The 27,894-nt window shown below is 36.7% G+C and overlaps 1 protein-coding gene across 2 annotated transcripts in view; it reads right to left on the bottom strand.

Moving 5' to 3' along the window:
• The window catches only part of sox5 (SRY-box transcription factor 5), a 224,903-nt gene that overhangs the window by 161,300 nt on the left and 35,709 nt on the right, over positions 1–27,894 (bottom strand). For both annotated transcript variants that reach the window (XM_056455714.1, XM_056455713.1), the window contains exon 4: positions 18,843–18,913. The gene's annotated coding sequence lies outside the window, so the exon portion shown is untranslated. The remainder of the gene's footprint in view (positions 1–18,842; positions 18,914–27,894) is intronic.

Here is a 27,894-nt window from a genome sequence, read left to right as displayed (position 1 = left end):
GTTTGTGGACATTAAATCAGGTTTATTTTGTACATTAACATAACAGATATCCATACAGCAGTGGATATTAACGTGTATCCTGTCACATTTGCGTTACAAAAAAGCACGCGTGTGTGTGTCTGTGTGTGTGCATGAACTTTGTAATGACAATGTGTGTGAATCGACGTTGTAGAAAGACTTGAATTAACTTCACAACAAATACATCAAGTAATCATTGGGAAAGTTCTTACTGTAGTATTTTTCTCATAAACGTTACATGAGATCTGCTTCCTTCATGTCTGTCACTGTGCTGTTTATCTGACACAGCCAAGGCGGAGATTGAGGCACACTCTGACAGGCACGTGGGAACGATGGGTGGGGAGAACTAGCATTACAGGCACAGGCAACAAAAACAGCTGCAATATGTTCACAGCAGAAAATTTCAATATTCTGAAAGGTGTAATAAATAATCGGATGGGTGATTTGAGCTGAAACTTTAAAAGACACATTCTGGAGACACAATAGACTTAATTTTGAAAAAGGGGTAAAAGCGGTGTCTTTTTAAACGTCTTTATAATAAGACAATAAAAATAGCTCAACAAATGACAAGATCTTACAAAGGGAACATTTACAGTTATGTAAAACTGTGTAAAATAGCCACTTGCCTGTTGTTTTTTTATACAAACTTATTACCACAGACTATTAAAAAACTATTTATTGAAGTTATTACAATTTAATTACTATGTAGCTGGTTACTTTTTAAATTTAAAAGATTATTTCGCCCAAAAATGAAAATTCTGCCACTGAACCGAAGTCGAACAGAGAGAAATATACTGAAGAAAGTTCCTACAATGGATGTCAATGGCTGCTTTTTCCAACCTTCTTCAGAATATGTTGTGTTGTGTTCACTGAAAAAAAAACAACCACCTGAGTGTGTGAATAAATGTTGAGGAAAGTAAAATTTTTGGGTGAACTATCCTTATAAAGCTGCTCAATTAATGCTTATATTTTAAAATAAAGTACATTTAAGATATTAATAAATGTTATATTTATTTAACAATAATTATGTATTTTTGCTTTTCATAATAATAAAAAAATCCCTGTTTTCTAGTACGATTAAATGATGACAACATTTTAATGTTTTTTCTCATATTCACATTTAAAATGAGGGCTAAGAAAATGAACCAAATATTTAATAAGCAAACAAATGTGAAGTTGGCTTTTCTAAACTTTTCTAAAATGACAGGTGTCAATTTCGAGCAAAGGCACAATTCCCAGTGCACATTTGCTGCATGAATATCATAAACAGTAGTATCTTTTCTCCAATTCTGCATACTATAAAGCCCAAGGCCACATTTACAGACCGCTTTCATTACATAAAAACGCACCAAGAAGATGTGGCTCTCACAAACACATTTATTTCCAGTCACAGCCCACTGTGATGATACGACATCAAGGAGCGCAAGTCCTCTTCAGCTGCGTGTCACTGCACAACTGGTTCAAGAGTGCAGGGTAATAGAGGGATGATCTGTATGATAAACACAGTTTGTAGGTGCTCGAAAACACTTTGTACACATCCATGCACGCAAACACACACAAAGGCATCAGGACAGAGTCAAATAACTTCCTCTATCAGATTCTCTCATCATATTCTGTGATTCTCTACTCTCTAAAGAGGCCTCCAAATAGATCCATCACAACTCCATAACCATCCAGCTCCCCGTCATCACAAACACAATCAAACACACACACTTCTTCTCAAAAAAGATTCACATTTATAGCTAAGAAACTCCTCTACACATATGCACACTAGGAAAAACAGCACGTAATGGGGAGAGTGCTACTGGTACATTCCGACAGCTGATCCTCTCAAAGTTATACTACCAATCATTTATATAAAAAATAAACAAATTGTATAATAAATGAATATATTTTCAATGTATTGAATCAATAAAAAGTGTCAATCATTTTGTTAACTACACTTTAAAACATGAATTGCATAATAAATGTATTTTTGAGTCAATTTAAAGTGGTTTAATTTTTATTTCAAATTTCTTTTATTAGGTTTTCTACATGGAATATCAATTACAACATTCATTTTATAATTAACCTTCCATGTTGTTGCTAACACTACCCCAAATAAACACTTCCCTCACTCAACGGCCTATAACTTCCTGTTAAAAAAACTAAATAAACATAATTAAAAAAAAGAAAAAATAATAAAAAAGAAATAATTAAAAATGAATAATAAATATGTATTCATATATGAGTAAAATACATTTGAAGAAAAAAGTTATTACTCCTATAATTTTTCATTCTTTTTCAAATATAAGTACGTAAATATAAGTACGTAAGTTTTTTTTAACACATTTTCAAGCATAATAGTTTTAATTTCCAATTTCTAATAATTTATTTATTTTGTCTTTGCCATGATGAAAGTATGTAATATTTTACAATGTAATATAATTTAGCTTTAAGTGCAATTTAAAAGCTTAATCAGGATATTTAGGTTACTAGCCAACAGTGGTTTGTTCTATAGCCAATAAAAAATAAAAAATAAACTAATTTCTTAAAGGAGCTACTACTGACTTCAGCAATGTTTTATTTTATTATTATTCCGGACAAACTAAAAGAAATACTATATATATATATATATATATATATATATATATATATATATATATATATATATATATATATATATATATATATATATATATATATATCTGTTAAACTGGGAAATCTGTCATTTGGTAACTTTTAGAAAATGTTTGTAAACAAAACTGTACATAAATTACAAAAGTTTGCTAATCCAAAGACACTTAACCCTCTGAGCAGTACAGTTTATTTGTATATCTGTGTATTTCTCTGCTCCTGGAAGTATCATCCAACATATGGGATTTAGAAGGTACAGAATTAAGAATGCAAATGGCAGAATTCCAAATCAATTTTTCAAATCAGCCAATCAGTCTTCCTAATTGAAACTTAATGGGTCACCATGGAAACTAAAATGGAATGAGGTCTAAAGTTTTAAAGCCACTGAGATATTCTAAAATTACCAGTGAAAAGTCTATAATAATCAATCAATCAATCAATATGCGTCATTTGATTAATATTTGGAGTATATTCAGAAAAAAAGTAGGACAGAAGCAGATATTATCCATTACAGGTATTGACTGGCTCCTAAAAACTGGGTGCCCTTACTTCCATCCAGTAACACCGTCATAACAGATTACCATCGAGACCTGCTTACTACATCTTGGAATGGCACTATTGTTTCATAAATGCAAAGGAAAGGAGTGCACTCCACAATATTCCTGATAAAATTAGAGAGTAGCCAGAACACGTCCACCCTGTTTCACCAAGACCCACCCACTTAGTTTCTGGCCTGGATTGTACTGCACTCAAACCATATGCAGTCATACAGGAGGTTGTGTTGCTGGCCAGGTTGCCGGACAGTGTGTATTCCCTCTCCTCCGCATGTGTGTAAGTGTGTGTGTGTTCTCTAGTGAGCACATCCAGTGGGGGCCGAGCTGAGGGGTGGAGTCAGGACGACCATCAAAAGGTCCATCCACAGTGGAGCTCATTATAGCCTGTACAATTCTCACTCAATCTTACATGGGCCAAATCATTCCCGAAATCCTCCGTTACCATACTGTCTCCCTCACACGCACACACGGTTTTAAAAAAGACATGTCAGAAGTAAACAAAGCCCGCGTCGGAGCACTAATTAAATAGATGAGCTGTATTAACATAACCTGAATGCCCTGGCCAATTCCACCCCCTTGTATTGCATCCTAACACACATACACACTCACTCACACACACACACACACACACACATACACATCACATCCTTAATTTTTTTTTTTGTTATGATCCGACCAGCGAGCGGCAATTGTTGGCCGGTGTAATTACCATTAGACCACGGCGGCTGGCTCTTTGATATGGTAATGAAGCTACAACCCCCCCCCTCACTGCCGCTTCCCCCCGACACACACTCTCCTCTTGTCTGACAATCTACCGAACATGAATTTCAAACAGCCTCCTCAGCACCTGACAAACGGGGCTGAGCTCTGCCGATGACCCACAATGCACTAGGGCACGGGGGTGTCGGCGGAGGGAGGCGAGCGAAGGGTGAAGCAGGCGGGCGACACGGATGACGTTATTAGAACGAGGAGGAGGGGGATAAAGACACGTTCAAATGACAGGTTTGCAGCTTCTGGATTGGACGGGTCATGTTGAAGCAAGAGTAGGGTCAAAACTACATGGTTAAATCCAGGACGTCTTCCCCATGTCAGCTGATGCCGGTATTTTCGGCTAAATTACACATCACTTAACATAAATTCAGGCAGGTTACAGATTGCAACTAAATTGTCACATTTTGCTTCTTTTTTTCTTGATAGAAATAACAAACAATTTTGCTAAAGGTTGTGCTCATTTTAGAAGTTGCTACTTTCGATTTGCCGAAAAATTATAAGGAGTGATATAGTTACGTATGAGATACATCCAACATAGGCTCATTCTGAAAACAGCCTTAAATACGTTTCTGCATTTCCTTTTTAAAATGCTACGAGGCGGTATGACACTGTTCCTTTTCGTGCTTACCAGCTGACCGCTTACATCCATATGGACGGCTTTCCTGCTGTTGCCAGTTTGTCCAGTTAGCTTGCCATGTACATCAGCAGATTTGAGATGCAGAGAGGAGTTGACCACGACGATGAGTTTTGAGTCCGGTCGGGAATGGTTCCAGAAAGCGAGTTAGATGAAAACAAAATGCAAAAAAAAATTTAATAAACAAGTAAATAACAGGGTAAAATTGTGGTAAAAATCAGACGAGGGCTTTTCTTTTTCTGGATTTTGCTTTTTAAAATTGTCGGTTGGCGTTAGGGTAGGAGGAGGGTGGGTCAGTCGATTGGTCAGTCAGTCTGCCAATCAGTCAGTCAAACACTCAGTTGACAGCGGCCTCTGGTGGATTTGCGTGAGAACAGCAGGCACAAATAGCACTCACAAGAGAAATTTGATATCTGAAATAGCATACACAGCGGCCTCTGGTGGATTTGCGAAAACAAAAACTGCAAAAAAAACGTAGCGATAGAGGTAGGTTTTCAGAATGAGCCTGGGTTGGATACATCAGTGAATGCATCAATAACTCAAGTCGCACAAATCATTAATCAACTCAGCTCCAAAAAAAGAGCTATGCAAGCAAGAGGAATAGTGTTTCGCTGAAACACTCGCATTTATGACCACTAAATGCACTCTGCAATTCAGTGCGAATCGTTTAAGTTGGTTACAGAGTTCTCTAAAACTGCTTTTCCACTATCGGACAGAATGGTTCTCTTTGCCTAAGTATTCCATTCATGTCTATTTCGTGGATATGGTTTTATTTTCCATGGTGATGCTGATAACGGATCTCTCTGCAATGTAATACAAACGCGCAAGTCATTGCCATGGCAATCCAAGAAATGAACGATGATCAGATATTTCCTTTTATAATATTTCATTGTTAAATAACAAAACAAATTAATAAATAGTGGGCTTCTGCTTAGCTAGCTATGGAGAAACTGGCAGCCAGGCAACAGATTGTGCACATTCAATGTCACATGCACATGCTCTCTACCACTCCAGCAGAGTTTGTCATCTAATCATGCCTAGACTTCCGGGTCTAGAACAGTTTGTAATTGTCTTAAAATATGACTTCCTACTTTTCCAATTAAGGCCTGACTTTCATGTGAAGGCCAGGAAATTAAAAGAATCCACAGAGCCTTCATTCTCCTCTACAATACATAATGACATTAAATTCATGTATATAAAAAGGTCAAGATAATGCTGAAGAACCTTTCTGTGGTGTAACGTCAATGTCTCATGCAAAGAAAAGTTATTAATTTGAACTATAGTCACACAGAGTCAGATCTGTGGTCAAATACATGTTATAAGATACATGTATTATAACAGTGTAATTTTAATTACCTCATTTATCAACATGATGCCATTGAATGGCAAAGATTGCGCAAACATAACAAGGTGATTATGATCAGATGCTTTCTTTACCGCTGGTTTCTCACCACTGTCATTGTGAGCAAAGCCTGTCGGTGACTGATAAGGTTATTGATTCTAGGTGGCATTTTGCTGCATGCCTCTTATAAAAATAAAAAAAAAGCCCTTATAATGTCTCCATAACATTTTAATCTTTTAAACGTGTCTCCAGTCTCTCCTTAATGTGAATCAATTGGATTTTAAAGCCCTGGCAAAATTGTAGTGCCACTTATTTGTCATTATGCATCAAAGTTCCATACTTTGATCAAAAACTTTAATTCCAAGCAAAAGTGATGCCAATTATCAGAGAATAATGCCCTAATCAACTTTGTAGCTCTGAATGCACAAAACAAACAGCCATGTAGGAGCGAATGGCTAGCCTTTACTCACAGATACACAAACAAACAGACACACACACACATGCACACACAAACAAACACACAGCAGAGGGAGGCAGGGCGGATCAGAGGGGAGTCCAGATGGACGGAGAGAGCCTCAGTGTCCCCACACCCTCACGTGTCATATGTTGTCCCATCTGTACCATTGCGGCACGGCCCCCCAACCCTAGGGACGCACACACGCACACACTGGCATATACGCACACAGGCATTCCATATCCCTCACCCTGGGACTCCTGGGCATGACACAAACAAACTTCCAGCACCCATTGTGTTCACATGTGACCATTAGATCTGCGTACATCTCCCTGCCGTTTACAGACGCTTTGCTCTGGCTGTTCAAGACCTTTAGCGAGGATATCACCTCTGCCCTTCACTTCCAGCTCTCGGCCTATTTAACACTCCGCTGGAGCTCTCCACGCCACAGCGCTCTATTAAATATGCTCTTTGATACGGGCACACACTCTGCAAATGTACGGAGGACTACTTAGAGGTTAATTCCTTTTCAGCTATTCAATTGTTGATGAGAGCTCTCAATATGTTCAGTTTCAGAGCTCAGAAGGGAAAGTGAAGAGAGTCATTGAGCAACGCAACTAAAACATCTACATTAAAACAAATGTTAGTACAAAACACCCATGTATCTATCTATGGCATGCCTAAAGGCTCTTTCTCATACAGCACGATTAAATGGGGCAAATGTATGACGCTCTTATGCTCTTGAAGGTGCAGTAGGTGATCTGCCAAAATGCTATCAGTTAGCATAATATATCTGAAACGCAGTCCCTCCCCTGCCGCCCAAAGCCACGCCTCCTGAAATCACAAACACGCACCATAAGGATGACAGTAGACAACCCACTAGATCATGTCATCCGCCACTTAGAAAACTTTATAGTACTACAATTATGAATGAAAAACTGTATAATATCTAGCACGTTTAATGTTGTGTAGCAAGCAAAACTTGTCATAATGTGCAATATTTCATGCATGCAAGGATCGCTGGTCTCACGCTCTCATGCGCTTTGTCCTAAAGTGTCTATGCTGACCGGCTAGTGCAGGAATTACATTTATTATTAAGCCATACTTACATGCTATTTCAGACCGAATATTCAGAGTAGCATAGTAAACACTATAGGGCATCACAGGTTGTCGTTGATCAAAAATGATCTAATTTAAACATAAAACTTCACCTCAGTAAAGCAGACTAGGCGGAATAGTGCTATTTACTTATGTTTTGTTATTAAGCTAAATAAAAATCTACATTATCGATGCTGTAAAAGGTCCCTTATGAAATTGAAAATAGTCACATCAATCTCTTACCGGAAGATTTCAGTGGCTGAACAACACTTCCGTGCATATAGCCCATTTATAAAACAACAAAATCTACATCAGCTTTGCGTGACTAAAATAGTTTTAAAGCATTACCTGTCTAAAAGAAATACTTCAGCCATGGTGTCATCCTTCCTCCAGTGTGCAAAAGTAACTCCAATATTGATTCAGGATTTTAAAAAGTTTTGATTCAGCATTTATTTTTTACCTCTGTCAGTCTCTCTCTTGTGTGCATGCACACGTAAACAGCAGATCTGTGTGAACGGGTGCGCAGTTGTTCAAATCTACATTTGTTGACAGACCGTTTGGGCTACTTATCAGAATTATGGGAATTGTCGGCCAGAAAAAAAATTAATTGGATGAACATTTTCTAGTCTTATGCCTTACCCAGAATATAAAAATACATTTAGATCGTTTATTTTAATCATTACTATTGGAATGTAAAGAGACTTTCAACCAGCACAACAAAACATGTTTCTGAAGACAATCACCTACTGCACCTTTAAATCAAAATAGATCAGGTGTGATCAGTTGTGGCATGACAAATTCAGGATTGATTTTGGGTCAAATTTCTCCCGTTACCCTTTGGTGAAATGGGCCATCCAATAGGATTTGAGTTTTAGATCATATGCCCTGAGCTGCTGCAGCAGAACAAAAGGTTAAGACTGGAGGCTCTGTAGTGCAGTTAGCGGTTTTGAAAACCACTGAAGTGTTTTGCTGATGAATAAATGTAAAATGTTTACTGCTGGTGTCTGAGAACAAAGAATATTCTGATAAAATCCAACATACTATAAAGACATTACCAAAAAAGATGTTCTATGGCAAGGAATTACAATTAGATTGTTTAATAATTTGTTAAAGTGGCAAGCATGATAAACAGTGTGTTTCTCTCATAGTATCAAATGTCACTTTTAATTTTCTACTGTATATTGTGTAGAGGACAAAGTTCAAGCCAAACGACAATGTAAAACAGAAAATGAAAGTAAAAATCAGGATGAGCATAAAAGTGGGCAGGCTGCCAAAAAACTGTTGTGGTTAGCGCCACCTCATGCAATTTTTATTTTTTTGTGCATTGCGAAAGCACAGTTGATCAGGTATGCATATTAGAAAGTGTGCCAAATCAAGGTATTCATTTCTCATTATATATAGTTGAAATCCACATCTCTTACATTAACTCTGTTTCCTGCTCGATTGTAAGCAATGCAACAATATATATATATATATATATATATATATATATATATATATATATATATATATATATATATATAAAGAACTGTTTTAAAGTGTAATGTATAATGCTCAAGTACACTGAAAAATGAAATACTAGATGCCTTTTCCTGTTTGGTTCTTCAAAACCTTGTTCCTTTATTGAATCAAAGTTCAGTCCACGGCTTCAAAAACCTGAAATGTTTTTCTTGCATGTAATGTAAACAGACAAAACTCCAGATTTTCACAATTTCAGCCTCAACTACAAGCTATTAAATTAAATGTTTAATTGCACGGCTATAATCTTCGTTTGGGAAAAAAAACTGCATGGCGCCAACAGAAGTTCTGGTTGTGTTGCTGAGAACACAAGGGCTGTGAGATGAAAGGGAAACATATTCCGGGGGAGAATTCCAGGAGGCACTCAGGAGTTTACTTCTAAATGATCAGCAAGCATGTAACAATACCTCCCACTAATGGAGGTGTTTTGTTAGTTTTAATCCACCTAATTGGCCGGGGTTCAGTATTACCAGCGAAAAGCAGAGAATAATACTACTACCTGTTCTCCTCCTCTCCTTCTGTTCATCTCAAGGAGAAGAAAACCCCAAGGACTAGACATTACTTTAACCCACAGGAGGAGAAGATTCCCAGAGGGGGCAAGAGAACAAGGAGAGAGAGGAGGAGGGGGGTGGGGGGGGGGGTATTCTCTCACCTGAGATAAATAGATCAGGGGATGTTTATGTATGATTCTCATTATTTAAAACTCCTGCATTCATGAAAGAGATCATATGCGCTGCCTGATTTGCAGAGGAATGCGCTTGAAAACCAATCAAAAAGTGGAATGAAGCAGGGGTATTAAAAGGAACTGTTCACTCAAAAGTGAAGAATATTATTCTTCTATGTCACTCCAAACCTATTTCATTGTTCGACACAAAAGGAATATATTTTGAAGTGTGTTCATGCTTCAGTTCATCCATAGTTAAACCAAAAATGAACATTTACAGTACTGTTGATGTACTAGACTCAGGGCATTCAAGATGTAGTTGGCGTTTTCATTCATTTATTCATTCATTCATTCATTTTTGTTTTCGGCTTAGTCCCTTTATTAATCTGGGGTCACCACAGCGGAATGAACCGCCAAATTATCCAGCACATGTTTTACGCAGCGGATGCCCTTCCAGCTGCAACCCATCTCTGGGAAATATCCATACACACTCATACACTATGGGACAATTTATCATACCCAATTCACCTGTACCACATGTCTTTGGACTGTGGGGGAAACCGGAGCACCCAGAGGAAACCCACGCGAACGCAGGGAGAACATGCAAACTCCACACAGAAACGAGTTGGCATTTTCTTCAGCAATAATTTCTTCAACATTAAAGAACAGCTGAAACCATGGTCCTTGATGATTTATAAGTTGATTTCTATGAACACTTTGGGAAAAAAAACACCAAACAAAGCAAATGATGAATTAGTCTTTTAAGAAACAACACTAAAAATCCTGGTGACGGGCAATGAAATAACGTACTACGTTCAAGGCCTTGTCACTGAGTCACAAAAACGCTCTCCAAAACATTTAATGAGCATCAAAAACAGGTTACGCCATATTAAATGTAGCAGTTACATTATTCATAACCATTACTGTGGAAATAAAAGGCGCCTTGTTATTGCTGTATGACTGAGCATTGATTTAGCGTATTTGGATACTAGAACGCTGGAGAGCTCAGGTCATTGAAAAATCTCTCGCTTGGACTATTCCTCCATTACTCCAGAGGCCTCTCTCGTCCTCTTCTGCCCTGTTCTAACACTCGGCGAACTGAAGCAATTACAAGCCTTGACGGCAAGCCCATATCATATGGAATTGGATTGTATGTAGACGAGCTTTTGGTTGTTTATATGGAAATGCGATTGCCGTGTTGATTAGGGATCTCCGTCCCTGCCCACGCCCTTCATCGCGGCGCCTCGCAGGGGACGCCACAACCTACAAGACACACAAACGCATCGATGTAATTCACTCAAGAGCCTCATTTTTCATAATGAGTGCGTCTTTATGTGGCCTCTGCTGTTTTCACACACTGTGAGCAGTAATGACTGCGTATACATTCACAGGCGCGTTTGCCGCAATTAGCCTGACCGTCGCTCAAGTGAGGGAGTTCAGGTACTGAAGAGAGCCGGAGTGGGGCAGGTCTATTGGGAGGGAGACGTAGGGAATACGGTGGCACTGGGCATATTGAGAGAGAGGCTCAGAAGGGAATTTGGGAGAAGAGTGTGGGACAATCTGTCACCTAATGACAGATGATGTGTCACTGAACATTGCGCAGAGAGAGGAGGACTTTTTGAAATTGAGTTGATTAGATCTGTGTTGGCTATAGTTGATCTCATAAGTTTTGTTGCACTATATCGCAACATATCCTTAATCTTGGTTAATTTTCAGACACATAACAGCACAAATAAAAAAAACAAAAATAATAGTTAGTTACTCAATGTAGCAGTAAACCAATTTACTTGATTTTTAACCTGCTTTTGTCCAAAATTACAATTAATTTTATGTTTCATCCTCACCAGAAGTATATCAGGCTATAAGTTCATGATATCTAATGAATTAGCTAATGTCAGTAGATTTAACGATTGTAGTGTAACCTCATGAAACGTCCCCCAGACAAATTGCTTCCTGGTGTATCTGAGATTAGTTCTGCATAATAACTTGCAAGTACCAATTACATCTGAACATGAATGTTAATCCAAAAATGAACCACTCCCTTTGGATTGTGGACATTTGTGATCTTCTAGAGTAAGTCCACTTAAAGAGCTTACACATAGTATTAGCCAAAATTCTTGTGAATGGGCTGGGAAAATAAACACATAAACAATATTTTACTCCCCAGCACTGGTACAATATTCTCAAAGCAAGAATCAATTTTCCTTTTATATATTTATTTTAATATTTAACCTTAAACATTTAAATATTTTTTTACATTCTTCATTTTGGGGAAAAAAGGGACCGCTGTTCTCTTCAAGCCTTTAAAAAGGGAAAGGAACTGTGACATTAGTTCAACACATAATTATTTCTTTTTAATCAAAATCTCTGAGTGAGCTAAGAATATTACTGTGTAAAGCACTGATACTGTGCAAATTAAAGAGAAATAAAGACATGCAATAAAACATGTTTTACATGACACAAGTCTGAAATGCACGAGTGTGGGATTGGAAAGATTTTAAATGCTTTTGAAATAAAGTAACAATTATATGTTCACCAAAGCACAAAGCACCTATTTGTTTACATGGTTATGAAGGTGTAACAATAGTTATAAAAAGTAGTTATATTACTTGCAGGTTACTGATTTAAATCATAGCCTATTGGTTTATTGAGTAGCAAATCTCAAATCTTCCAATGATCCAACAATGAGAAATTAAGCAATGAAATCTGCATTTTAATTCAGTCCAGTACATACCAGTCCAGTACATGCCAAACACATTTTGATCTGTTCATCTTTATTACTGACAGAATCTTTGGTGTCAAAAACATTTCTTGGTTCTACAAAGAACCCTTAACATCCACATGACCTTTTTATCCAACAAAAAGGTTCTATATATTAGAATAAAGTTCTTTAGATTAAAAATTCTTCACAGTATGAAAAAAAGATTAATTGACAAACATTTCACTAAAATGTTCTTTAGAGAACAATAAAAGTTCTTCTATGGCATTACAGTAAAAAGCTTGACACCTGTGTGGAATTGCTTATATTGTTGCTTGTTGGTTAAACTCCAAAATCAGAAAGCCCATGACAGAATGTTTTTGAAGCATTTGACAACTTCATCCTGCAGTGTAGACATGCAAGTGTTTGTGTTTTTAGTCACTTGCACTCTAAAAATGTTAATTTGTTTTAACCCAACATGGGAACAAATATATACAAAACTTTCTTAAAATTTGAAACCTTAAATTTAAAAAACGTAAATCGTTTTTTTCATTTCTTGGCTTGTATTTACATTACAGACATTGAGTGCATTTACATGGACACCAATAATCAGATTTTAATATGATTAAGACAATACTCGGATTAAGACTCTACCACCGTAAACAGCGATTTTTGATTACCTTAATCCGACTAAAGTCATAATCAAACTAAACAGAAATTTAATTAAGACATGTGGAGTATATGCTGATTTTAATTATTAAAGTGCAGTACAGACATGTAAACACATTAATCAAACTATTACCGTTGTGTAGGAATTTGGCCGCATTTTGTGATAGGATAGTCTACACACAAGGCTGTTTGACATTATTCTCTGCACCTACCGAGTCAGTAAGGGACTACAGACACCTTTATCGTGAAATGCTGAGTTTTTTTTCACAGCATGTGGTATCAAATTGCATTAAAACAACACTCCAGCAGTTCATACTCGCATCCAATATCTCGTTTGTAACGGGGGCATTCATGAAATATTCCTGAATGAAAGGAAAATTCAAAAAGCAAGTCACGTGAACACCTTAATCATAGTATTGTCTTGTTCAGATTAAGGCAAATAATTTGACTTCTGATGTCCATGTAAACGTAGTCTATGACAGAGTAAACAGGTACTTTGATAGAGAGTATTAGAGACTTGACGTGTGCTGTACACACACACACACACTAACACACAGTTGTACCTCTTCTCATCCCAAACACAAGCTCATCCACATCCTCCATCATGCCTGTATCTGTTTACAGAGCAGGACAAGTGTGTCCCCATAGCGATCAGCCTGTGGGGAAACTGAGGAGTCCCGGTGTTTAGAGTGCATGCAGGTGTTTCCAAAAGTAAAGAGGATACACACATACATAGACAAACAGATGCATACGGTGCATTCTTCAGACAGTGACTTTCCCTTTATGGATAAACACATACACACGTTCAGCTGTGTTTTCCAATAAAGGAAAGGAGGACGTTGCATCATAAGCGGAGGTCAAAAAGGTCACAACATCTAAAACAACTTTACGGTCCTACAACTTCCCTCTGCACTACATGATTTCCTGTCTGTGTGGGCTAAACACAGGCCGAACTTCCTTTAGATGCGCGCTGAGAGGAAGACAGGTCAGAGGTCACACAAGCATACTCGTCCCTGCTCCACACACAGCTTGAACACGTTTGTGCAACAATATTTCACTGTTTAGACCACACAAAGAAAGCTACAGTCCCAGAAACATAAACCTTTATGAAGAGGCTGGTGACCTTTCAGTCCAGCCAGGATGTTGTTCAATGCGTAAATGTGTCAACGTGTCACCTACACAATACAGGTTCAAATGGAAGTGGGATCTTTTGAAGAGAGATGAGATCGTGAGATATAAGTTTATTTTTAAAAACACTGTACATTCCAGACCTTGAGGAAATGAATTTAGAATTCGGTCATCATTTAATCACCTTTATTTTTTTCCAGTACTGTAGGAGTTTTTTTTCCCTCTGTGTTGATAACCAAACACTTTCTGGTCCATCCTACAACATGACAACTAGAATTGAAGTCTTTACAGTTTGTATGTACATGTGTATATATTAAATAATATATTTAATTTTTAAAAATCTGATATGGATATGGTATATGAATTAAAGGGCAACTATGATGAAAATATTTTTTTGGACAGAACTGTGTGTAGGTATAGTGTGTCCACAGTCATATTGGGGTGATAAAAAAACAATAAGTCTCTTTTTAAACCTCTTGACGTTAAAATAGGATCCAAATCCCTCCCATTTTGAGGCCCACTGCAACGTGACGTAGGAGTGCAGTTTCCCCGCTCACCGATTTGATTGACAGCTGCGCATTAACATGTCTCTTTAATATAATTATATCAACAAGACAGGACATGCGCAAAGCAACTTGGATTAAAAGATCTGTTCAGCTCTCTGTGATCATCACTCGTCATCAAATGTGATCAAGAACGAGTTTTACAAGTTTTAAAGGTTTCTAAATCAGTGCATGTTTGTAATGTATTACAGTGATCAGACAGTTTTTAATCACCACAGCTGCATGTCAGTACAATTTTAAAAGAAGATGCTTCAATCCTGGTTTGTGAACGTTAAATCAGGTTTATTTTGTACATTAACATAATGGATATCCATACAGCAGTGGATATTAACTTTTATCCTGTCACATTTGTGTGCAAAAACCGTGCAAAGTTAAATGCACGCACTGTGTGTGTGTCTGTGTGTCTGTAGCAATGTTTCCATCCAAAAATGCGAGTTAACTTTATGCACACAACTGGAATAATGCATAAAAGACGTGCGAATAAAGCAGCGCTTCCATCCAATGAGTCGACAAAGAGAGACAAAATAGTCACTACCTGATTGTCTGGCACCAAATATCAAAAGTAAAAACGAAATTTGCTGCAGTAGGAGAAGCTGCGTCAATCTTTTCTTTATTTAATAAATGACTGAATAAATGCAGTGAACATGTTTGTGGTGGCGTTTGAAGGCGTGAGAGGCGGAGCACAGACGCTCTTGATTCTGGAGGTCATTATTAATATAATAACACTAATACTGAAATGGTTGTGGCATTTTAGAATGACCAAAAGAACATTTCAGATGTTTTACAGCGTGGTCAGGTTGGTTTGTCCATTCTCACACATTTTTATCATCACATGACCTTTTTTTAATGCGCATACTGGAATTTGTTCAGTAAAAGTGTTTCCATCGTAGTTTATGCGCATCTTTTTCTCATCGAATAAAAAGTTTATCCTACTCAGTTATGTGCATACAGTTTTTATGCCCATTTTCTAAATTTATGCGTATATCCAAAATGCGCATAAAAATAAGTGGATGGAAATGTAGGTAGTGTGCGTGAACTTTGTATCAACATTGTGTGTGACTCTTCGAAAGGCTTGAATTATCTCCACAACAAATACTTCAAATAATCATTGGCAAAGTTCTTACTGTATATTTCTCACAAATGTTAAGCGAAATCTGCTTAGCTCATGTCTGTCACTGTGCTGTTTATCTGACACAGCACAGGCGAGTGGGAATGGTGGGCAGGGGGAGAATTAGAATTAAAGGCACAGGCAACAAAAACAGCTTCAAGATGCTTAGAGCTGAAAACCACAAACTTCTGAAAGATATAATAAATAATCTGATGGGTGTTTTGAGCTGAAACTTTACAGACACATTCTGGAGACACAAAAGAATTATCTTAAATCTTGAAAAATGGGTAAAAAAGTTGCCCTTTAAACAAATATGAGATACTTGACCCAATAAATAAAATAAGCTGCAGAATAGGCCCTACTTTTCCTTCTTAAGAGTATTGGCAGCACATTTTAAGTTAATAAAGAAGATATGATATATACACATATAGATGTGTATATATAATAAAAATAAATTAAATACTGTTTCTGACCATGTGGCCAGTTATCATTTTTAATTAATCATAATAATGGCATGATTTAAAGAGTGTGATTATGACATTTTATGCATACATCAAGGGGAAAGAATGATAAAATGCTAATACAATTTATGATTATGACTCCTTTAAAACAGACTCTCACACACATTCCTGTCATTCTCCGAGCTTGGCTATCTTTCCTGGACAGTGTCAACAGAAAACCCATATGTCATTTAATATGAAGGTCTGCGAAGCATGCACTTGAGTGTATTTGACAGGAAAAAAAAAACAATCTGATTTTAGGAGTGTGGCTGTTTCCAGTTGACTGCACCAGCAGCTGAGTAGCTCTGCAGTGACCCGTGTGTGTGTGTGTGTGTGCGTGTGTGTGTATGTGTGTGTGTGTGTGTGGACAGGGTACAGGCTGCCCTCAGAGAAACGGTCATGGGGCAACTCTCAGCTGCCCTGCATTGTTGCTGCAAACACACAAAGCACACAGCCTGGCCCTCCAGCTGGCCCTGTGCCCCCTCCCTGTGGCCCTGTCCTCACTCTCCATCTCACTCTCTCTCTTTTTCTACTTCTCTTGCTCTCCGTTTATTCTGATAACCATGACCCTGCTCTCTGAATAATCACTACACCTCCTCCACCAAAAAAAAGCCAACCAGCTCAACTCATTCTCTTTGGGAGAACACATGCAACTGCATTTTAAGGTGCAATTTCAATAGGTTACTGGAGTTCTGAAGCTGTAAACAAAAATAGATCAAAACATTTAAAGAGGTGATTGACCCCACAGTGAAAATTCTGTCCTCATTTATTCACCCTCATGTCATTAGAATTAATTAACTAGGTTCGTTTAAATCTAAGGTTGACAATCATGCAAAAAGTCTTAGAGTTATTTTTGACGCTAAGTTTGACAAGCAAATAAATCCAGTCGTCAAAAGTGGTTTCTATCCATTAAGAAACACTGATAGACTGAAGCCCTTTCTGTCTTTTAAGGAGTTGAAGACCATCATCAATATTTTTTATGATGTCCAGATTGGACTACTGCAACTCTTTGTATTCAGGAGTTTTGCATGCTTCAATTGTGCGCCTGTAGCTGGTTCAAAATGCAGCTGCTAGGCCTTTAACTGGAACAAAATAAAGTTCTAGTATCTCACCAGTTTTATCAGCCCTTTGGTGGCTCCCAGTTCAATTTAGGATTCAATGCAAGTTATTGTTATTTGTTTTTAAAGTTTTGAATGGTCTGGAACCTACTTACATTGATGAACTTCTTAACTTCTTAACTCTGTGGAATGTTCTGCCATTACATATCAGATCATTTTTTACAGTCTCATTTAACAAAATCACCACCTGTCTCTGGCTTTTTTTTTAAAATTGTAATTAATTAATTGTAATTTGTTTTACATACATACATATATATATATATATATACACATATATATATACACATATACATATATATATATATATATATATATATATATATATATATATATATATATATATATATATATATATATATATATATATATATATATATATATATATATATACATACCCTCATGTCATTACAAACCAATGTTTATGATCAGTGCTTATACTGTATGTGCATAAATGGTAAAAGCGGTCCATCTCAAAATTGATTGAGCCTCTTCAGAAAAACTTTTGAATTTACCTTCAGAATTGTCGAAGAACTTGATGAATAGAGTTAAGATTACGTATTTAATTTTAAATATTTTAATTTGTCTTAAATAGATTGAAAAATTTAGAAAATAATCTCCTCTTTATATGCACCAGACACTTTCTTATAAACCTCTTACACGTACTCAATAAAATTACAACAAATAGAAATAGAATGACATGAGGGTCAATTAGTTGTGACAATTTTCATTTTGAGGTTAACTAACTTGACTTATATTAGCAATTTAATGTTTATGGAAACGGAAACCACTTGACTGGTCCAATGTTCCATGTTAGTCTAGTTATCTAATCCCATCATCAGTTGAATTTCCTCAGTAAATTAGTTTCAACTGAAGTTTATGTGCATGTTTTTATCTGCAAAAAAAATTAGACATTTTGAATTTATGCGCATATTAGTGTTTCCACTTTCTAGTTTTTGTTATGTAATACCCTCAAAATGCAATAAATAGGAAACAGAAATAATGTAATGTAACAGTAGCTGTAAAAGCTTATTTTGCTCTCAATCTCAAAGGTGAAGGTCCGAACTGAGCACTTACTGTAGTAAGTCTTTCTTAGGGTGCTACAATTGGCTAAGGGCAGTTGTGCTGGCCTGGGATAGGGCAATTCATTGGCTGACTGGTATAGGGTAGCCATGGAAACTACTAGCCTATGATAACCATGATTAGAGGTGTCATGATGACAACAATACGGCACAGAGTGATAATGTGTCTTTGATGAGGACATCGCCAGCATTGTGAAGGAGTAATTGATTTGTTTACCAATACGACAGACTTTGCTTGTGTCGGGCGACAACAATGGGTGTCCTTGCACAAAAAAATGGGGGAAGAAAACGAGTAAAAATAGGAACTGACCTACAAAGGATGTGAAAGAGATGAGTGCTGCTCGTCTTCAGACCATAAACCCATTGGTGAGGAGCTGAACCCTGGGGATGAGAAACAGAGGAGAAAGGTGAACAAAGAAAGAGGTGAGGAGGAGAGCATTAAAGAAATAGTTCTCCAAAAGTGAAAATTAAAGATGGCATGAAAAACTCTATAAAAGAATCATAGTGCAGCCCCCAAATACTAATTAATTGCCATGTTTAATCTTTATATTTTGCCACTAGTCTTCAAACCACTAGGTTTTACCCATTTAGATTTACATTAATCATTTAGCAGATTTCTTTATCCAAAGTGACTAATGAATGAGAACAATAGGATCTATCAAACAAGCAAAAGAGCAACAGATATGTAAGTGCTATGACAAGTGTTAATGCAATGACAGTTAATCTAATTAATTCTTAAATACATAATACATGTTTAGCAGGAACACTTTTTGATTGATACATTATAATAAGTACAGGTCAGCACGCTGTTTTACTTACTAATAAGTGCATGAAAGCATGCAGTTTCTTTTTTTGAATAAATATATCTGTAACACTGAATGACAACCTATATTTTAAAATGTTACTCTGACATAAGTTGCTGTGTTTGCAACATTGACCTTTAATTTGCATATAAAATCAAATGGGACGCCGTATGTTTGACCTATACATTTTTAACAATGTCCATACTGGTTTTTTGGTTATATTTACATTACTGATGTCAAGTACGACAAAACATATTTTTATTACAGGTCTGATCTACACAAAAGTAATCGGATTACTTTACATGCTACTTTATTACAGCAAAATGTACATGCCATTTCTATGCTATATTTATGGTGCTGTTTGTCCCATTTAGGAGATGAGCAGCCTCGTCTGCACTCACTTTTGAATGGAAAGCATAGTGAAAGTGCACCTTTTGTGTATAAGTCAGGTATAGGGGTTTTAACATTACAGTTTTTCAACTTTTTTTAAAATAGAAAACAAAACTTGATTTATAATGCAATTTTACTTATAATGTAAATGCCTTTTGTTTTAGTCATTGCAAAACAAGACAAAAATTCTATGTAAGAAAATATATGCAGAACCCTCCGCCCCCACCCCCACCCCCTTAAAAAAAACATGTCAAAATATTTACTTTTAGGTGAACAGTGTCTTTAAATTTTCTAAAATATTAAACAGCTGTGTAGAAACGAATTCAAATAGATTCGAATAGATCCACAGAGAGCCTTTCAACAGGTGGGAAATAAAAGTGCATGTTCACACACTGACATACACACATACATGTGGGATTGAGTGGGACTGAGTGAATGTGCGTGTGTTCACCTGTGTGTTAAGAGCTCTGTTCTAATCTTTATGGTAATAAACTCTGGCGGCTACTTGGCTGCCAGCTCTGCAGATCAGGCTTTAATAGAAAATAAATGTGTTTGCTGAGAAAGGGGAAGAGTCACTTGAAATAGGACTAATGTATTCCTTATTGAGTTGAGTGTGTATGTGTGTGTGTGTGTTGCCACCGGGTCAAGTGAAGCTGGGTGATGCTTATGAGCCTCTCAACTAGAAGCAATCACACAAAAACACAAGACTTGTAACCTGACACATGATTTGTGTCATTCAAATAGACAATTTATATTAATTAATGATGTTTGTTAAGGTGAGCACTGCAAATATGATTGCAAAGGACAGTAAAGGGTTTTAAAAAATATAGTTTATGCTGATCCCTCAAAGAGTGTTTTTTGAAAACAGGTTGGCTATTACATTATCTTTTTAAACTGGTGCATCATAAGAAATTTTTAAAATCCCAATAGAGAAAACCAGACCATATTAACCAGACCAATATCATAAAAGACAAGAGGATTTTTGTTTTGGGCTAGTGAGCAACCACTTTAACCTAGTTTCCAGTATTCCCTTAACCCTTTGTAGGAAAGTCATTGGAAAAACCCTGGTGTGTTAATGGTCTTATTACAACTTTTAAATATATATATACATATTGTTCCAATGAGCACAGCGGTCTCCATCATCCGAAAGTGGAAGATGTTTGAAACCACCAGGACTCTTCCTAGAGCTGGCCGGTCATCTAAGCTAAGTGATCAGGGGAGAAGGGCCTTAGTCAGGGAGGTGATCAATAACCCGATGGTCACTCTACAATGAAGCATGGTGGTGGCAGCATCATGCTCTGGGGATAATTTTCAGCAGCAGGAACTGGAAGACAGTTCATCTTCCAGCAGGACAATGACCCAAAGCACACCACCAAAATTTCAATGGAGTGGCTTCACAACAACTCGGTGAATGTCCTTGAGTGGCCCAGCCAGAGCCCAGACCTAAATCCTATTGAACATCTCTGGATGTATACCGTCGCTTCTCATCCAACCTGACAGACCTTGAAAGGTACTGTAAAGAGGAATGGGCAAAAGTTCCCAAAGACAAGTGTGCCAAGCTTGTGGCATCATATTCAAAAAGACTTGAGGCTGTATTTGCTGCCAAAGGTTCATCAATAAAGTATTGAGCAAAGGCTGTGAATACTTATGTACATGTTATTTGAGTTTTTTTCACATTGTCATTATGGGGTGTTGTGTGTAGAATTTTGAGGAAATAAATGAATTTAATCCATTTTGGAATAAGGCTGTAACATAAAAAGTGGAAAAAGTGAAACGCTATAAATACTTTCCAGATGCACTGTATATCTTGTAATCAATGCCAATGAAGTGGTTCTTCAGCTAATGAATTAAAAATTCTGTCACATTCAATAACTGCTACAGGTATGCATTGATATCCAGTCATTTTAATTGTAATTTAATCAGAATTTTTATTTATTTTTGTTTTACATTTATCAGGACTCTGTGGTGTCAATGTAACTACATTTTACCTCAATATAATAATTATATTAATCAGCTTTTTCAAATCAATATTAAGGTTTTAAGTTATGATTTTTTTAAGGAAAGGTCAATATTTTAGCTGCTATTTTTCTCCATTTAATTAATAATATTTTTTCGAAACTAATTAACTACATTAGCCTGTTAGATTGGCAATATTATTAACATAACAATTGGTATTAATATTAATAAACTGTACTAAGTAAGGGATTAAGTACATCCTGGTGGTTGTTTCGCGGAATTAAACACGACAGGTGTATCGTTGTATAAGATTGAAGGGGGTTTATTCTACGAAGACAAGCATTTGGATGTACTTTATTTGTTTATTTTGCTAAATAATATAAATATGATAAAAATATAAATCTGTAAGTGAATGTATATGGATGTGAATGTTTTCACTGACGGTCAAGATGATAGAAAAGTACGCAGATAAGCCTGTGTTATTAGTTTCAGTGGATGTTATCTGAGAATAACACCTTAGATTGCCATGACAGACCAATCAGAATCAAGTATCCCTGACATCCGTGTTATAATATTTACTAACATTAATAACTATTTTTTTCAAAAATGTCTTCTGGCCATGTTATACTCCCTCACAGTCCCTTTCCATTTATCTTGAGTTGATATAAACTTCACTCAGACGCACAAACAACATCAAGCATGTGCACACAAGATGCTCTCTATTACACACACATGTGACTCGCACAAAAGCAATCGTGCACTACACACAAAGTGCACAAAGTCATAACCGGCGAGCGAAGCTCCATTCAGTCCTGCTTTAAAAAGGTCACCATTTTCTCTGGCTAAGCGCCCTGTGTCTATTGATAATTTTATGCATAAACAAATGGCAAATTTGTGCCACATAAATATGTATTAGCAATTAATAATGTCCCGCGTCTGTGGCGATGCCAGGTGCATGCGAAATCAGCACGGGCACTCTGCAGAGCTGGTGCCTTTGTTTTCCTCCAGCTCTCTCAGGGTTGCCACAATAGGCGTACAATAGATGCACAATGGGCACCCGTAACAGGGCACCGTGCCCCTGAGACAACGCCAGGCTCCCTGAATGAGCCACCATCACCTGGGCAGAGCCAAAACAATGCGGGCATCACCAGACAGCTACGGGGGTATTATTGAATTAGCAGCCGCGCTGTGATTAAGGGTTTAGAGGGGCATTTAGTGCTTTTGCTTTTTAAATAATGCTGAATTTGATGACTGAGGGAGCCAGGAAAATGCCGGATGCATGTGTGTGTGAGTGTTTGACAGAAAGATTGAATATAAAAAACACACAGGCATACGCACATGCAGGCACACCTGTTCATCAGCAGAAACACCTGGAAGCTGTCTGTCCCACTTTTACCTCTATGTCACAAAGATCTCTATGTCACCGTGAGCTGCTCAAATAAACAGGTCTGTTTGGTGGGGCAGGATCTTTCAGGACATCACAATGCCATTATTGTGTCCCACAGACAGGGTAGAGGGATGAGAAGGACAGAAAGCGCAGCTCTTCTGTTCCTCTAGTGTTTAATAGGATCAGATAAACACAATGGCTCTGATAAAGTGCCCGGCTAACATCATACTGAGATTGAGAGAGAGAGAGAGAATTAAAGGGTAGAATAGGGGATTGTGAAAGCATTTGTATCAGACATAGCGGATGACAGGGGGGCTTATTTAGGGAAAGAAGAGGATTACCAGTCGCCAGCCTGCGGTTGTGCTCCGCTTCGACTCTCTATAATCACTGTGATCATAAGACCAGCACAATTCAGCTCTGCTAATAATGCGCTCACACATACGCACACATCTGCCTATTCATTTCAGCTCTAATGCAATAATAGCCCTGAAACATCTGGTAATGAAAGTCGCTGGAATCAAGATGGGCGGATTTGGCGACATCTGTCCCTCCATGGGCTCCAACCTGCTCTAGGAGTTCAGGCTTAAAGGCGATGTGAAATCAGAATTGACCCTATTTATCGTCTTAACGGAGATTTATGGTCCTATTGTGCACAGTTATTACCTATTGAGCATCAGTGCATATCATTCTGACTAAAACAAATTTAAGCTAAATTAACTGCCATTCTTTTATCATTAAATGTCATAACATCGACATTCTTTCTGTAATAACTTTCTTTTTCTGAAGGCATTATCTAAGCCTTGCAGGCTACTGAACAAACATCGTGTCACATTTGACATTTATCTAACAATTTCTGAGAAAACTGGTTAAATACATAGACAAAACTGCTATTTTGTCATTTAAATGCACTGAATGGTAGAATTTATAAAAATTATACCAATTTTAATAGCTATCGAATTGTGAATTTTCCTAAACATAAAAATAAAAAAGATTAATCAATTAAAATTAAAAAATAGCATGTTACTATATATAAATAGTGACAATTCACATTTATTCAAGCTGGGATCCACTTTAGCGGATTTGTTCTTTCATAGTAAAGACATTTCGCCTCAGAGCATCAAATGAATATCTGACACTCTGCAATGTTATATCATGTTTGGAGGTAAACTCATGATGTTTCGGGAATTGATCAGTCAGTTCTAGGAGGTAATTATACAGAATCTTTTGAGGATGGACTTACATTCAGGTGTTTGCAAAACTATTAAAGCAACATTTGAGAAACAGATAAGTTCACTAGTTAGCCAAGTAAGGCCAATGACAAAATCTGCTAAGGCAAAATAACATGACTTTTTAGTGTTCCATTGAGCTTTTTATTTATTATCCTGACATTTAAACAAATAAATAAATAAATAAAAATAAAATAAAAAAAGTAAAATACATTAGCTGACCAACTTCATATTGGTCAGCTAATCACTTTCGGTCAATTTTGTTAGCTAACCAATTCTGGTATTCCACTCCAATTCTTTAGCACTGAACAAGCCATTTTACTAAAAACTGCATCACATTACAGGAGTAAAGTGGGTTATGCTGAGCTGAGCACTGACATCCATCAAGATTGAGGTACAGATCAACAAACACAATGGCGACTCAAAGCTAGACGGATGGATTGGTCCAGACCTTCAGGGTTCAATTACCTGAGCACCCCCTTTCCTAATTTCTCTCCCCCACTTCCCTTAGAGTCCTTTACCCGGTCTGAGGCTTTGAGGGCGACTTCCTGTCCCACTCCCTAGGGTTCACAGGAGGGGAAGAGGAATGACACGGTGCCCATGAAAGAGCCATTGTTCACTGAGGTGGTCCACGGTACTGTGCGAGGGGAGGTGGCTAATCACAAGGCGGGCCACAACACAGGGGTAAATATTTATCTGCTGGGATGTAAACGACGGATCATGTAATTTCGCAACAGGCCGTTCCTTCCTGCATGGTGATGATGTTTAGTCTTGGTTAGGGGAGGTGAGGGATGTTAGTCATTCTGATCGGGACTTGCCACATCTCTGACACAGCAACAGTTGATTATCACTGACGCGTCTTCACACCAAAACGGATGATATTTAATGTGTGAGTGATTGAGTGGAGTTTTTTTTTCAACTATAAATATTTGCAAGATGTTTTTATAAGGATTATTTATTTAGATTAGTCTATGGGAGTTTATAGATATTAAGAAATGTTGGGTCCTACCATATATTTTAAAACTGTAAATACATTAAAGTGCATATGTAATTTCATTGTTGATTATGACAATTAAGAATCTAAGCACTAATATATTGTATGTTGAAAAACATTAAAAGGACTTTCCAAACATTTCCTGTGCAGTTATATTGTATATAAAAATGTATTTACGACTACACTACAAGTACTGGCTTTATGAATGGTCCACTGCACATTCATATGAATGATTTTAACATTAATGAGTTAATAAAACACATTTTCCACAATCACTTTTACAAATACTTCAACATTGCAAAAACAAAACAACACTTGTTGACTTTCCATTGCTCTGTTTGTACTCTAATCATTTGAACCTTGACCCAAGTGTAACGTTCAACAGTTTGGCTGATGCAAGTAATGACCAGCAGGCCATGAAAGAACAAAACATCTCAGATCACAACTTCTTCCCATCATATTAACAGATTTTACAGATATTACCATGCACACCTCATCAGAGCGATTGTACGGAGTATAAGATACTATGACCAGGTTGCTTACAGGTCAAAGTCAAAGTATACACAAAAGCACAAGTCTGAAAAATAATTTAAAAAATCTTTGTCTTTGATTATTTCTTTAATTATTTCTTTTTGGAATTAGTTAGTGTTCATAGCAATTCTTAAGAATGAAATCAAAGATACAAAACCAACAACAACAACAAAGAGTTGGTGATTTATGACATCTTTTTTTGTGACAGAACTCACTGATCATCCTAAACAACTATATACAACCAAGTTGAAAATGTGACTACATTAATCAGATGAAAACTCATGAAGAGCTTATAAATGATTATAATGACTTATAAAGCTGTTCATTTCATCAACGAAAATGGCTTGATACAAACAGAGAAACATCAGTAATGTGACTGAATGGGCATGCTCCTATCTGCTAATGAATCAACAGAGCAATGCAGCCAATTACAACAAAAATTAATGTTGGTTAGTTTGATCTTTTTGACTATAATTTAGTCTAGACTTTTTCCGTTAACAATAATGTGCTTTTCATTCATTAGATGAGCAGACCAGATCATATGCATTCAATCATGCTATTTGTTAGCATAAACAAACTGAAGGGTTTGCTTGCATCAAGCTACAGTATCGGTGAACATTTTTCACCCTTATATTCATTGAAGACATTACACATTGTTGTAAAGGAATTTGAACATCACTAATTATTCTGTCTTCACATAAAATCAAAGATCTATTGACATGCTTCTGACACCTGTATATTTGAATGGTTCGTTTATGTCTTTAGTGCATGTTGCTTATATATTTCAGCAGACCCATCTTTAATTTGGTGTGCTTCAAAGTTCATATGGCTGCATTCACACTTATAAACTGCACAAACAGAGCAATCAAACCAGCCAAGTGTGAACACACAGCCTAAGACTGTACAATAAACTAGTCTGCACATATGACTCAGATTGCTCCTTCAATGCAAGTCAATGGGATATTTTTGGTGTCCACTTGATGAAAACTGTCAGATTTTGAAAAATAGTCATATAATCAGCACAAGACAACTTACAAACTATCTACACAAAAAAATACAAGCTGTCGTGTCAATGCCATGAGGCTCGGTGATGAGGTGAAAGAACTCCAACACTTAAAAATAGTGTGTGACAAGCTCAATTAAGTCACCTAAACCTCCTCGTATCCACATTCATCTTTCTGTCAACATTTTTATCTCCAGACATGTTTTACTTTGTCTGTTGAAATAACATTCTGTATACCGTATTCTTTCTCTGTCAATATCATCACCATCTCTGCTATTTTTTTCACTTCTAACTTTTTTCCCCTCGCTCTCCTCCTCACCTTTACTTCCTTCCTTTCTTGGTAACTTTATCTTCTCACATCTTTATTCTTCTTCAACTCTTATTTCAGTAACTAAAAGAAATCTTCCCTTTCGCTCTTTCACTTTCTTCCCTCTCTTGCCTGTGTGATTGTGTATACTACAGCATTTATATTCAGGACTTTCCATAAGTTGACAGCCGTTTAACACTGTGAATTGTAGGAGGATGCTGAAGCACAATATGATATCTTCCTCTATCTTCGTTTAAATTAAATATAAAATGAATCACAAATTTACTAAGCTTTTTAAATACATATTGACAGACATGATATACAGTTTTTAAACTCTAAGGATTTGCATTTCTGTGATAGATATACAAAATTGAATTAAAAAATTTATGAAAAATAAGATGATAAAAGATTTTTTTTTTCTAATCATTGTGTTTCTCTGGACTTTTGACATATTTACAGTTCATTTTTATCAATACAATGCATGCATGGCACCAAAATAAAAAAAAAAGATAAGATATAAATATTTAAAAATACCCAACACGTAAAACAGGTAATCCACAAATTGTCCTTTTGCTCATCAGTTATTTTGTATTAACAGGGTTTTGGCGGGTTCTTAAAAATCTTTAAATGTCTACAATATCAAAAACTAAATGTTAGACCTTAAAAAGTCTTAAATTCACAGAATTATTGTCCAGCGCAGAGTATGTTAGTTATGCACCTATGCAGGTCCAAAACACATACACATTGCTTAATACACACAGGATG

The sequence above is a fragment of the Danio aesculapii genome, chromosome 4 (assembly GCF_903798145.1).
Source record: "Danio aesculapii chromosome 4, fDanAes4.1, whole genome shotgun sequence".
Lineage (NCBI taxonomy): Eukaryota > Metazoa > Chordata > Actinopteri > Cypriniformes > Danionidae > Danio > Danio aesculapii.
This window is presented reverse-complemented; position numbering and strand designations above follow the sequence as displayed.